The following is a 14,873-nucleotide window of genomic DNA, read 5'->3' on the forward strand; positions in this document are numbered from 1 at the left end:
AATGGAATACATCAGAATCAGCATGGATTTTTAAAGAATTTATTTGTTAGAGTTCTTTATATATGTGACTAGCAGCGTAGACAATAGGGATCCTGGAGGCGTAAAGTATCTGGAATTTGAGAAAGCATTTATTAAAGAGCTGCACAAAAGATTAAGCTGCAAAATAAGACAACATGAGTTTGGGAGGAAGTTATTCGCTTGGATAGAGGGCTCGTGAGCCAACAAAATACAGAGAGATGGAATAGATATTTCGTTTAATGGTTGGCACCTTTTGGGATTCTGTTGAGTTCAGACAGCATGACCCGACTATTTCTCATCTATTGTATTATTTGGATGAGGAGATAGAAGACTTGACAGCCACATCTTCAGCTGATGCTAAAACAGGTGGCAAAGTAGGTTGATGCAATGAAGATGTAGAAAATTTACAAATGGACATGAACAGTTTAGATGAATGGGCCAACATTTGCAGATAAAATTTTATGTGGATCAGTATGGGATTATCCATTTCGATCAGAGGAATCGAACTTGTTATGGAAATGGAAAGCAACTAACGAGTGCCTACGGGCAGGGGGATCGGGGTGTACTTGTGCATATCACAGAAGGTCAACATGCAGGTACAGCAGGGAAGGAGAAAGGCAAGTGCAATTTCAGCATTTAATTCTAACTGAATCGAATATAAAGGAAGGGAAGAATTGCTGCAACTCTGCAAGGTGTTAGTGAGACTGTAACTGGCGTACTGTGTACACTTCTAGCACCCCGACTGCAGAGGGATGTAGTTACAATGAAGGTGGTTCAGAACAAATTCATTAGATTGATTCCAGAGATGAATTTGTCTTTTGAAGCGAGTTTGAGCAGTTCAGACCAATACTCTCTGGAGTTTAGAAAAATGAGAGGAAACCTCATTGCGGTCTGGAGGATGTTAAAGGTGATTGACAATGTCGGTGTGGAGTGGATATTTCCTCATGTGGGACAAACTAGAACACGAGATCATAGTTTTAGCATTAGGCCGAGCAGATTTAAAACGGAGTGAAGAGAAATTACTTCTCTCAAAGGGTTGTGACTCTGTGTAAGTCAATGTCTCGGAGTGCAGTGTGTGCTGGGACATTGAGTAAATGATGGGATAAGGAGAGCGACCAGGAACATGGGACTGAGGCCTCGCTGACATCAGCCATGATTGTATTAAATGGCGGATCAGGCTCGCGGGGCTGGATTGCCGACTGATGCTCCTTGTTCTTATTCAGTCTTTCGACCGTGGTACACCGGAATTGGGGAGGACTGGTTATCAAACAGGAAGCAGGCACTCTGGATATATCAATCTCAAACAGTTCGACAGAGCGTAGCCAGTGGAGTCACACTGAGTCCTCAGCTCTTCACAATCCAAATCAATGATCAGGAGGAGTTGAACAGATATACTGCTATTAAGTTTGGTGATGACACTGAGTTGGCAAGACAGTAAGTTATTAAGAGAATGTGGAGAGTCTGAAAATTGATATACACAGGTATAGTCAATGAATAATAGTTTACCATATGGAATATAACTGAATATACAACTTGCAATCTGTTTCAGGAAGTTTATAAGGCAGTATTATCCTGTAATGGAGAGAGATTACAGGGCTGAGTGAAACAGCTTGTTCTGGAGGTTTCACTCTGGCCTGTTCAGACATGGGAAGTGTTGATCCAGCTGATGCTCACAGTGGCACCTATGCTGTCAGTACAAACGGGATATTTTTATGCATTTGGTGGGTGGTGCGGAGTGGTGGGGGGGAGGGGAGGGGTGGTGTTTTGAGCTGTGTATGAAGGGACGGCCTTTATCTGAGATTCCATCCTTTATTTCCAAATGGACATCCGAGTACGATGGGAATGGCTGTTTCTGAATGAAGAGGCTGTGGTTGCTGCCAGGACAGGGGTATTCACCAACATGATGTATTGTGCATGGGCACACTGCAACATTAATGAAGTGAGAGTTCCTTCAGTTCTTCTACCTCTCCCCATTGACATGGAACCCTATAGAGCTATGTACACCATCGGGAATCCCATTATATTGGGAAAACAAGGATACACCCTGCTGAGGAGAAAACATTCACCTCATCCACCACATACATCCTCCATCACTGAACGGTGACATTGGTGCTGAAATGCTGGGAGATGACCGATATGTCATGCACTCCTGCCTGAAACATTCCAGATCATAGAAGCTGAATGCATCAGTGACCCTAACAGCCACTGGCAGTACCGTTCTCCCCCTGGTGTGAAGCTGCAGGTCGTGTTGACGGAGGTGACACAGCTCTGTGACCAGCTCCTTGTTCAGTCAGGGACCCCTCACACCCTGCTCCTGGGTTAAGTGTCCCTTGGGTAGCTGGTCTTGGAAAACCCGGAGTGGATACAGCAGATCCCTTTCCCTACACACGTTCACTCCGTGGTTTCAGAGCTTCCCGTCTCTGCAGCCTGTGCTCCATTTGTTGTTCATGTTACAGACCCAGATGCTGTAACTACAGTTCCCATGCTCCATTCAGAGTTGGATCACAAAATCCTCTGGTATCCCTAAATGTCTGAGGCATCTCACAGCACAACCTCCAGCAAACCATCCCCAGCATCTCCACGAACTTTTCAATAACAGGAGACAGTCAGAAGCCCCTCAGCTGCAAGTGTTATACACCAGGCCACACCACCACAAAATATTTTTCTTTTTTTAAACGTAGATGTGAATTGGATGTTTCTGATGTGTTGTGATTGGCCAACCCGTTCAACATGAAGCAAAATGCAATCCATTCAAACACTCTAGTTAAACCACAATCAAAGAGATGAACAACTGGGGATAGCTTCTTTACTGGAACACTTACGCAAACAATTGATACAGTACCTTCTACTCATTAACTGTTCTAATACAGGAAAATCCCACAACATGCCCCTTGACAAAAAGGTAAATTCAAACTCAGAATCTTATGTGCAGTTCTCCAATCCAGGACGAAGCAACTTCAAGAGAGTTTTCAGAGAGATGAGCAGCTTGCAATCGTGTTTTGAAACCTGCAACCCTTCTGGGATCCCCAGCAGCTTCTGATTGCTGCAGCTAAAAACAAAACGAGAAGACCTGGTCTGAGAGAGCTGTCACTGCCCTTCCATTGTTCCCACCAGTTTAATAAATCCTAAAGGCCTCCTGAGTTATTTACTTCTGCCATTTTCAGGCAGCAGTTCGGCATTTCTCTATTTAAGTAATTTCTTCAAAAAAAACCCATAAGAAAATAATCTTTTTAAAGTGACAGTATCGTCACACCTTCCACTTTAAAAAAAAGACCCATCAATATTCACAGATAGCATCATTTTAAACCCCTTTTTCTTACTGTTACAGCAGACTACACTGAAAGCGTATCTTTGGCCAAATCCAAGTAAGAAGGGGAATTCTTATACCACATTGCAGTTACCTTTAGCAGAGCGAGATGAAGGCTGAGTATACTTGTTGAAATTTGGATCGCAGTGTGAATTCAGTGCGGGTGGGGTGGGGGGAACGTAGGTATTTTAAATAAGGTTTACTCCAAGAATGAGATGTGAGTGGGAGGTGTAAAACAACATGAATGGAGAGGCCGAGTCACAGTGGCAGCACAAAACACAGCTTGATGCTCGTGCTGGGAAGTTAGACCTGAACAAAAAGCCTCAGATAAGAACCATAATGTGATAGAATGTGCTCTGTATTGGAGAGGGATAACCTGGTATCAGGAAGGGGAGATGAACAGGGAGAGGATGGAGCAGCAATGGCAGGGGTTTCTGGGGGTAATTCAGGAAGTACAGCTGAAATTCATGCCCAGCATCTGCTCATTGTCCCTCTAATATACACCCTAATTCTGGGCACACACGAATGCTCGTTAATTTGCGATTGAATAGTATCCTTGACAGATTTTGTCAACCACGGGCGGTTCATGTTCTTCTGATTCCTTCTTTTTGAACAGAAACAATAATTCCTGAGCGATATGGGATATCTGCTTGAATGTCTGCTCCTGTATGTCCATTGACCTTCCTCTGGGTCTATTTCCACATCTCTCTTCAGACCAGACGTGAGTCAGAAATCCTCAATTTAAATATTTGGTTCTTTTCAATCATTCAGGAGGAACTTATGCATGTGGCTGAATACATGATCAGCGGATGCTGACTCCATTCTCCCAGTTTCTGCATTTCTGTTGTTTCTGTTTGATGACACCACATTCCAGTGAACTGCCTCTGACGTGACCTCCTTTTTCTTCAAACCAGAAATCCCCTAACTCCGGTGAACAGGTCCTTCAGCTGCCACTCTCCCATCACCCACAGTGTGGCCCTCAGTCCGTCCCCTCCTTCCCAGAACAATGATATATCTCCCCTTGTTATCACTTCCTACTGCAATAGAATCCACATTCATGGAATCCTCCTCTGCCTCTTCCATCATCTCCAGCAGCACTACACCATCAAATACATCTTACCCTCACGTCCACTGTCAGCATTTCACGGGACCATTCCTGAACACCCTGAACACCTACCCACTCTCCCCATGGCACCTACTCATGCAATTGCTGAAGGTGCAACACTTGCCCATTCACGTCTTCACTCCTCACTCTCTAAGGCCCCAATCACAACTTCCAGTTGAAGCAGCATGCCCTTGTATTCGTTCAATCCAGTCTCCTGTCATTGCTGCTCACGATGCAGTCTCCCTTACACTTGGGAGACTGTTTTAAGGAACACTTCCACTCTGTCTGGAGGAATAATCCTGACCTTCCCCTTGCTTCCCATTCCAATAACCTACGTTGTTCTCATGTTGACTTTTCGGTCCTGAGCTGCTGTAATGTTCCAAAGAAGCACAATCCAAGCTTGAGTAACACCTCATTTTACACTTTGAAACATTACAGCCTGTAGGAGTTAATATTCAATTCCATAATTATACAACCTGACCCCATTATGGCTGTTCTCCATTTTCCAGACGTTCTGCTTCCTGGTTTCCTATGACCTTGTCTGTGACTTGTTTGTCTTGCACTCAGTAGACAGAAACCATTTCTCCCATTTACACTGGAATTTACACCCATTTTACATCTGCTTCTCTTTCACCACAGTTCAAAGCTCCTTCCTTTGTGGCATTTCATCTCCACATGCTCTGTTTCCCATCATCCTTTGTCCACTTTTTTCAAGGGATTAAGGAGTTCTTTTCAGTTCTGAATAAGGGTCACGCTGCACTTGAAACAATGTCTCTTTATTTCTGTCCCCACAGATACTGCTCCATCTGCTGAATTTCTTCAGCAATTTCTGGTTTCGAACAGCTTGAAAGACGTGTGTCCAAGCCGCTCAAATGTCCTGTCCATCATGGAGCGTCATACACCGGGGAGTGAACAATAATGCAAGATGTAGAAATTAATTGGTTCTGAAACGACATAAGTCTGGCATCGTTGATGTTTCAGAGCTTTTCATGAAAACCATGGAGAGAAACACATTCAATCTAAACACCGAAGATGGCACGACTGGAAGGGAAAAGATCCATATGAATGTTAGAATTAGGATCCCTACAGTGTGGAAACAGGCTCTTCGGCCCAACAAGTCCACAACAATTCTCTGAAGACTAAACCAACCAGACCCATTTCGATATCCTACACTTACCCCTGACGAATGGACCCAACCTACGCATCCCTGAACACAATGGATAATTGAACAAGGCCAATGCACCTAAACTGCACTTCTTTGGACTGTGGGTAGAAATTAATGCCCCTGGAAGAAGCCCATGCAGAATATATAAACTCCACACAGACAGTCGCCAAAGGATGGAATCGAACTTGGGTCTGTAGTGTTGTAATGCAGTAGCGCTAACCATGGATGCACGGTGCTGCCTGTCAGAATGTGCTTAGGGGTTTTGAGAATCATGACATTTAAGAGGGGTGACATCATGGACAAACGCTCAGAAGAATGAGAATACAAAAATGGAAGTGATACCACATCCAAAACCAGAGTAGGTCATAGGGTGATCGGTGAATGGGTCACGGTGTGAACTTGGGGATAGACGGCTGAATTGTAATGCAGAAACTGAAGCTCAAAACTGGGAATTCATGTGGTACTGTCGATCACAGCTGGCAGAAGGAGAATTGTATTGAATCACAATCTGTAACTTTATGCCCAGGATAATCCCTCAGTCTATCATTCCCATTAATCTGATCGATGTTTCAGAGACCAGTTGGCGAATGCACTAGTGTCAGAACCATGTATACCTAAAACTGATGACAATCCATTAGAAACTACCGCACTTGGCTACTGTACTTACATTCCAAACAGCAGGACTAATATCTGAGAGAGAGGGCGAAATGATTACAAAGTAACCAGATCAGATAGAAGCTCTACAGTTCCGCTACATCCAGTCAGAAATGGAGTTGAACTATAAAACAACTGACGATTAAAGAGGACACCACAAATATTATTTTAAAACAACATTGTTCAATGGGATTAGGGCGTCACCTATTGCCCAGAGGGTAGTTAAGAGTCAACCACATTACTATGGTTCTGGAGCTACATGTGTCCAGAGCAGGTATGGATGGCAGTATCCATTCCTTAAAGACATCAGTGAACCAGATTGGTTTGTCCTCCAATTGGCAATTGATTCATGATCTCATCATTAGACTTTTAATCCCAAACATGTATTGGATTTGAATTCCACCATCTACTGTAACAGGATTCGACCTCAGATCACCAGAACATTACGGAGGTTATTCGACTAACATCGCAACAGCTATTGCTGAAGCTATTGCTCTACCATTCCTCGAAAGAATGGAAGCTTCCTGTACGTTAGTGTAAAAGACAAGGATGCCATCTCTGCACCATCCTCAGCCAGAGGTGTTGCTTGAATGACGCCCACAGAATCACAGATGCCAGTCTTCAACCAATTCGATTGGCTGCACGTGACATGAAGAAACAGCAGATCACATTAGATACGACAAAGGCAATGGGCCCTGACACCATTCTTGCAAAAGGACTGAAGACTTGTGTTGCACAACATGCCGTGTCACTGGGGACGCAGTATCATTTAAGCTCCAACTCTGACATCTCCCTGGCAATGTGGAAAATTTCTCAAATATGTCCCATCCCCTAAGAGGGGAATAATTACAAGCTGACCAATTACCACCACCTCACTCCCATCACGACAATCAAATCAGTGAAAGTTCTTTCTGCCAGAGATGTCAAACAGCAAAGAAATAACCAGCTCAGTGTGGTGTCCCATAGGTCCCCATATGGAGATGGTGCTGTTATGGAAATGTTACTGGATTACTAATCTCGACCAGGTTAATGCTTTGGCAGCTGGTGGAAGTTAGAAGCAATTAATAAAATATTGAGCTGTAAAGTCTGGTGCCAGTAATACTGACATGGAAGCCCATGTTAATTGTCAACATAACTTTTCTTCCACATTGTACTTTTAGGAAGTGAATCTCCCGTGCTTTCTTAGTCTTGCCTAGATGTGACTCCAGATACACAGCCATGTGGTAAACTCATCATTCGTCTCCGAAACTGCAAGGCCGTTGTATCAAACTGTTTCGAGGTCTTAAAAGGTGAACCCGAACAGAACACCGGGCACCAGCTTCTGCATCGGAAAAGGAAATGGAAACACAGTCATGTCGACGCTTCAGAGACCTCCTTCCGAACATCTGAGAGTTTGTAACAACATTTACAGAGCTTTCCCACAGACTGCACAGAAACATCGGGAAAGGGGTAGGTCACCCAAGCCGTTGAGCCTTTTCCACTCTGTTTTTTGGCCAAACAACTCTTTAATTGACTCTTCCCAAACACTGCATACTCTATATCCTTTGAAGTGATTAACTATCTGGATTAAAAAAAAATGAAGTAGGAACTTCGGTCCGTCAATTTGGTGAAGAAGTCAACAAAAGTATACACATAAGTGTCTTCACACAGCAACAGATTTACACCAATTCCTATTGAAATACTAACCACTATTCTATTTTTTTCCAACCGATGTGCTCAATGTCACGTTTATCCACATTGTTCTTCACCTGCCACGTATTTGCCCATTCCCTGCAATTGTCTCAATCACCGTTGAACTTCTTTACATCCTCATTACCCACTCACAATCTCAGTTTGGGGCCATCAGCAGATTTGGAAATATTACATACAATGCCCATGAACAAATGTTTGACATGCTTTCTGAATAGCTGGAGTCCAAACGTCAATTCCTGGATTATCATGCTAGTCATTGATTTCCACTCCAAAATATATAGAACTGTTTATACTGATTCACTTTTTCCTTTAAACTCTCCCATAGTCAACCCATGCCAGAATGTTAGATCTAGCTGTTACACACAGTTATGGACCAGGACAGACCTCCTCAAATCATTTCAAGGAAGTAGCGAAGACCCAACCTTTGCTCATTGACTTAAGCAGGTTTAAGGTGGATAGTCCAGGAGTGATGCAGCTGAATGAAACACAAATAGAAGAGGATAGCAGATAGAATAACGTAACTATCTGAAAAAGCATGAAATTATCTCTCAACTCCGGATTCAACCCAGTGAAACTCTTCTGCATCCCATCCAATACCAGTAAATTCTTTCTCAATTAAGGTGGCTTAACCTTCTTACAATACTCCAGGTGTGGCCTCACCAGCACCCCGTATAGCGGGAAAATAACTTCCCTGATTTTAAATTGAATCTCTTCGGCAATGAAAGACAACATACCATTTGCCTTCCTCAGTACTTGCTGAACCTGCAGACCAACCTTGTGTGATCCGTGCACATGGACACCCAGGTCCCTCTGCAGAGCAGCATGCTGCAATATGTTACCATTCAAGTAATAATCCTTTTTACTGGTACTCCGAACAAAATGGATGGATTCACATTTACTGACATTGTATTCCCTCTGCCAGACATTTGCCTATTCAGTCAAAGTATCTGTGTTCCCCTTAAAAAGTTTCTCGATCTCTGCACACTTTGCTCTGCCACTCATCTTCGTGTCATCTGCAAACTTTGACACACTACGGATGCTCCCAACTCCACAACATTTATATAAATTGTGAATAATTACAGCCCCAACACTGATCCCTGAAGCACGCCACTAGTCACTGATTGCTAGATATGAATAGCACTCATTTAGATCCACCGTTTGCTTCCTGTTAGTCAACCAATCTTCTATCCATACTAATACTTTACCCATAACGCCATCTTTATCTTCTGCCGCAGTCTATTGTCCAGCACCTTGTCGAAGACCTTTTGGAACCAAGATACACCATATTGGTTGTCTACCTTGCTCATAATGTCTCCATACATTACCAAAATACTTGTTACGCATGACCTGCCCTTCAAGAACCAATGCTGTGTCTGCGCAATGGGCCGGTTTCTGTCAAAATGCCTTGCTATTTTTCCCTTGATAATACACTCATGCATCTTCCCTATTGCACAGATTAAGATAACTGGTTTATAATTCCCCATCTTTTATCTACCAGCCTTATTAAACAGTGGCATCTCATTTGCTGTTTTCCAATCTGCTGGGACTGCCTCAGAGTTCAGCAAATTTTAGAAAATTACCACAAATGCACTTGTTATTTCTCCCCCCAATCTTTTTAGTACCCTGGAATGCATTCCATTTGGGGACTTGTCTGCCTTTAGATTTATTAGCTAACCCAACACTACCTCCTCCGTAATAATGATTATGCGCATGTCCTCACCTACCCTCATCTCTTTGTCAGTTACTGGCATGTTATTAGTGTCTTCCACTAGGAAGATCGATTCTGTTTACCTTTAATGTTTTTCCAATCTTCTAGGTTCCTGCTGTTCTTGGCCACTTTGCCTGCCTTCTCTTTAAACTTGGTAGCCTTGCTGATTGTTTCGACACCCGATGCAGATTACCCCTTTTCTTAGAGTTTTTCCTTTTTACTGAATATACTTTTGCTAAGGACTTTGAAAGATTCCTTTGAAAATCCTCCACTGCTCGTCAACTCTCACTGTAAAGTCTGTGTTTTCAGTCGACTTTAGCCAAGTCCGCCCTCATTCTATTGTTGTCTCCCTTATTTCTGCATAGGACCCTGGTATTGGATTTTATCTTCACACTCTCCATCTGTATTTTAAATTCAACCATACTGTAATCATTCCTTCCAAGTTGATTTCTAACTATGAGGTTATTATTTATTCCTGTCTCATTACACAGGACCAGATCTAGCATAGCTTGCTCCTTATTGTACGTGCTTTTATTTTAGAGCAGTCAAACCCAGACATTTCGTATTCACTGCTTTTTCATCCTTCAAAAATAAAACAAGGACAGCATGTCCTTGTTAAAGGAATAGCATTTTCACAACACTAGACTTGGGTCTTCACCAAATAGTTCCTGAAAATCCAAATTCACTGCATCTATTGCTTCGCCATAATTTATTTCCCAGTCGGATTCTCAAATATGATTCACCTTTAATAATTTGGCATTGACTTGATCCATGTTCATTACTTTCAAACTAATTTAATTCTCAAATTTCCCTGGCAAAGCATTCTTTCTAATAGACTCTTGTATTGCCCTGACTGCTTCTTTGGTGCTAAGCAGACTGTAATTCCCTGCTGTCGCCCTGCCTCCTTCAGAAATATTGGGGTTATATTTGCTGCTCTCAAATCTGTCAAAATCATCAGGAATTTGGAAGACAGCAAGCAAAGTATCCATTATTCCCATGGCCACCTCCTTTAGGAATCAGCTATATAGATTATCAGGCCATGGGGATTTATCAGATTTTAGTCCAAATATTTGCTCCAAAACTGATTTATTTACTGATTTGATTGTATTTCCTGTTTTTTTTTCTCAGTCGACCTAGAATTGCTTGGAAGTTTTTAGTCTTTTTCTTGCATGAAAGCAGAACTGAAGTACTTGCTTCATAACCTGCCATTTTCCTGTTCTCCATTCGCTGGTTTTGGACTGTAAGGAAGTTACAATGATCTTTTCCAACATTTCACCTTGGTATATTTTACTTAGAGAAACTTTTACGTTTCACGCTTGTTTAATGTACTCTTCTGAAACCTATTACATCCTGTCATAAGCTGTTCAATGATTGACTTTCCACAACCATGCAATCACAGAATCATAGCATCGAAATTACAGAACAATCTACATTATTCGAACTTTACTACATCAGTTCCATAACCATGAATGGTTTGACACTTCAAATGCTCGACCTAATGCTGTTTAATAGTTGTGAGGTGACCACTGAAAACTACGCCCCCCCCCCCAGGAGGTGAATCTCTGTACCCCCTCCAGAACAATCACATCCTTCCAGTAATCCTTGAAGGGCGGCACGGTGGCACAGTGGTTAGCACTGCTGCCTCACAGCGCCTGTAGACCCGGGTTCAATTCCCGACTCAGGCGACTGACTGTGTGGAGTTTGCACGTTCTCCCCGTGTCTGCGTGGGTTTCCTCCGGGTGCTCCGGTTTCCTCCCACAGTCCAAAGATGTGCGGGTCAGGTGAATTGACCAAGCTAAATTGCCCGTAGTGTTAGGTAAGGGGTAAATGTACGGGTATGGGTGGGTTGCGCTTCGGCGGGTCGGTGTGGACTTGTTGGGCCGAAGGGCCTGTTTCCACACTGTAAGTCTAATCTAATATGGCTGCCAGAACCTCAAATATTATTCCATCTTGGCCTAAACAAAGTGCTACATAGCTCTTGTGATCTATGCCTCGATGAGTAAAGCCTGTGCCTACTGTTTCCAATGATTTCTTACGTAACCTTTGATCCTCCCCCGTTACGTTCATGGATGCGTGGAAAAGCCCCTCTGAGCTTCCTGTTGTGCTGCCATTCATTGTGTACTTGCCTGTCTGGTTCCTTCCTCCAAAGTGCATCACCTCATATTTATCAGGGTTTCATTCCATCTGCCATTGATCCGCCCATCTGCCTATTCCATCTGTATCTTCCTGTTACGTAAGAACTTCCTCCTCACTGCTAAACACCCAGCCAATATTTGTGTCAAACACAGACTTGCGTATCACGCTGCCACTCCCCCTCCATTTTCACAACTACATCATTTATAAATACCACAAATAATAAGGGACACATCACTGATCATTGTGCTACATCAGGGAACACCGGTTTCCAGTCACACAAACAGCCTCCTACTCACATATATTTTTTGCAAAAGTTTCTTGAACACTGATCTGAAATACACTGGTCCATAGTTCCCTGCTCTATCTCTACAACCCTTCCTATAAAGTGTGTTCTCCAGTCCTCGGGCACCTCACCTGTGACCAGATTCTATTTAAACATTAGCATTAGCGCTCTCATCCTTGTCTCCAACATCAGCCTGAGATGTAACTGAGCTGGACTTGGGTACTGGTCCAGTTTTATACCAGCCAAAACCATCAATCCCTGCTCACATCTTACATCAATCTGTTCAAGAGCTCACCAGTGAACCTTCTTGAATGTTGTACCTACCTCCTCCTTTTCCCAAGTAAACAGACGCGAAGTTCTCAGATAACAATCAATCAGCGTTCTCCAGTTTCAAACAAAGATTCCCGCCTCGATCTCAGACCAAGTCTCCTCAGCAGACCATCGTGCCATCTGAGAGATTAATCAGGAGAATGCCCATTCAGTATATGTGATCAGTATATTTTACTTAGATCAAGACATCAAAATTGTACAGGTACAGTCCACCCAACTCTCTGTGTTACTAGTGCAGAATGTCTTTACTTCTAGTAGGAGAAAATTACTGGAGAAGCTGAATCAGTACGGAAGGAAACACATGCTAGAGATCACAGTGAGTCAGACAGCATCATAAAGAGAGAGCAATCTTACACTTTGTGTCCAGTTGATTCTTCATCGTCTGTATTCGGATTCCCTTTAAATGAAGGCGTTTAAAGGGGCACAGCTCTGAAACCTGTGGCACACCAGCATACACCGGTCTGCAGTTACACAAACAGCCTTTTACAGCCACCTATGTTCTCCAATAGCTTCTCTAATGCTTACCTTCCCCGTTTGCATATGTTCCTCCAAATACACTTTGATTTAATGTTTTCTGATAACTTACTGTGTGTGCTGATTAAACCTTCTCCTCAATATCAGACTGTACAACATTCAATGATTTGCCATTGTTTACATCTACAAGAGATATCTTCAAGAAAAAAATTGGAAATTATAACTTCCCTTTCGTAAATGCAGAACAACTCTCTTGAAATTTGCTATTACTTACTCAGTGTCCATTAAGCCTTTCGTTACATTAGCTTGCAACAGATTCCCTTCTGTGGATGACAAATAACTGTCCTGTAGTCCGCCACTCTCCCACTTCTTCCCTTCGTTAATCATTTGAATGCATTTATAACCTTCCGAAGTGAATACAGAAAAGTACACTGGCCCCTATTGCAATCAACATGTGCATTGCTGTTTTCTCTGAAATTTCAGTTTGAATTATATCTGGTCTGTCAGACTTATCAATACTCATCCCACTTCTGTTTCCAAATGCTACCTCATAACTGTATATGAATGGTTTTCGTCTTTAGTTACAAAGGTCCCATGATGACTTGGTACTTCTGGGAGATTTTCTGGATCTTCCTCTTTGAAGACAGACGCAATGTCACTGTTTCGTCTCCTTGTCATTTTCCTGTTCTCTACAATAAATTCTCGTATCCACACATTCCCTGTGCCATATTTGATCTTGGTATCATTTTCATTTCAAGTTTCAACAGACGCTTTTCGCCAGTATTTACAAATAACAAAGAAAATCACAGCACAGGAACAGGCCCTTCAGCCTTCTAAGCCTACATCAAGCCTCGTCTGTATCTTGTACATTTCAGTAATGTCACCCTCATTTATTTCAACCACAGTTACAATAAGCTTCAAACTGCAATTTGAGAGGGAGAGGGTACAATCGGAAATGACAATATTTCTGTTGAATAAAGGGAACTGTGGAGCTATGAGGGAGGAGCTGGCCAAAGTTCAATGTTGTAATACCTTAGCAGGGATGACAGTGGAGGTACAATGGCGGATATTTCTGTGCCACATTTGATCTTGGTATCATTTTCCTTTCAAGTGTCAACAGACGCTTTTTGCTAGTATTTATAAATAACAAAGAAAATCACAGCATAAGAACAGACACTTCAGCCCTCCAAGCCTCTGTCGATCCAGATCCTCTATCAAAATCTGTCACCTATTTTCTAAGGATCTGTATCCCTCTACTTCCTCCTATTAAATGACACTATAGTCCCCGCCTCTCCCACCTCCACTGGACACGCATTCCAGCCACTCACCACCCGCGGCGCAAAGAACTTTTCGACCCTATCTCCAATAAACTTTTCCCCTTACATTTTGAAATCTTGACCCCTAGTAACTGGGTCCCCCACTCTGGTAATAAGCTTCTTGCTATCCACACTGTTTACATCTCTCATGATTTTGTAAACCTCAATCAAGTCTTCCCTCAACTTCCGTCTTTCTAATGAAAATAATCCTAATCAACCAAACCTCTCTGTATATGTCATTCTCTCCATCCTAGGCAATATTCTGGTGAAAATCCTCTGCCCTTTTTCCAAAGCATCCAGATCCTTTCAGTAATGTGGCAAACAGAACTGTCCACAGTATTCTGAATGAAGTCGAACCAAAGTCATATATAACTGTAATATGGCCTGCCTACTCTTGTACACAATACATTCCAACAGATTCCCTCCTGTGGGTGACGAGTTAACTGGTCAGTGGTTCTCCACTCCCTAAATTGTTGGAATGCAGGAAGGAAAGTATGCTGTATGCCTTCTTGATCATTCTATTGATCTGCCACTTTCAGCGAACAATGGACCTAAACGTCCAGATCTCTCTGTACATCAATTTTTCCCCAGGGCTTTTTCCAGTTACTGTATAATTCGCTTGTGAATTGGATCTTCCAAACTCCATCACCTCACACCTGCCATTCTCCATCCAACTCTGCAATCT

The sequence above is a fragment of the Hemiscyllium ocellatum genome, unplaced genomic scaffold (genome assembly GCF_020745735.1).
Source record: "Hemiscyllium ocellatum isolate sHemOce1 unplaced genomic scaffold, sHemOce1.pat.X.cur. scaffold_97_pat_ctg1, whole genome shotgun sequence".
Lineage (NCBI taxonomy): Eukaryota > Metazoa > Chordata > Chondrichthyes > Orectolobiformes > Hemiscylliidae > Hemiscyllium > Hemiscyllium ocellatum.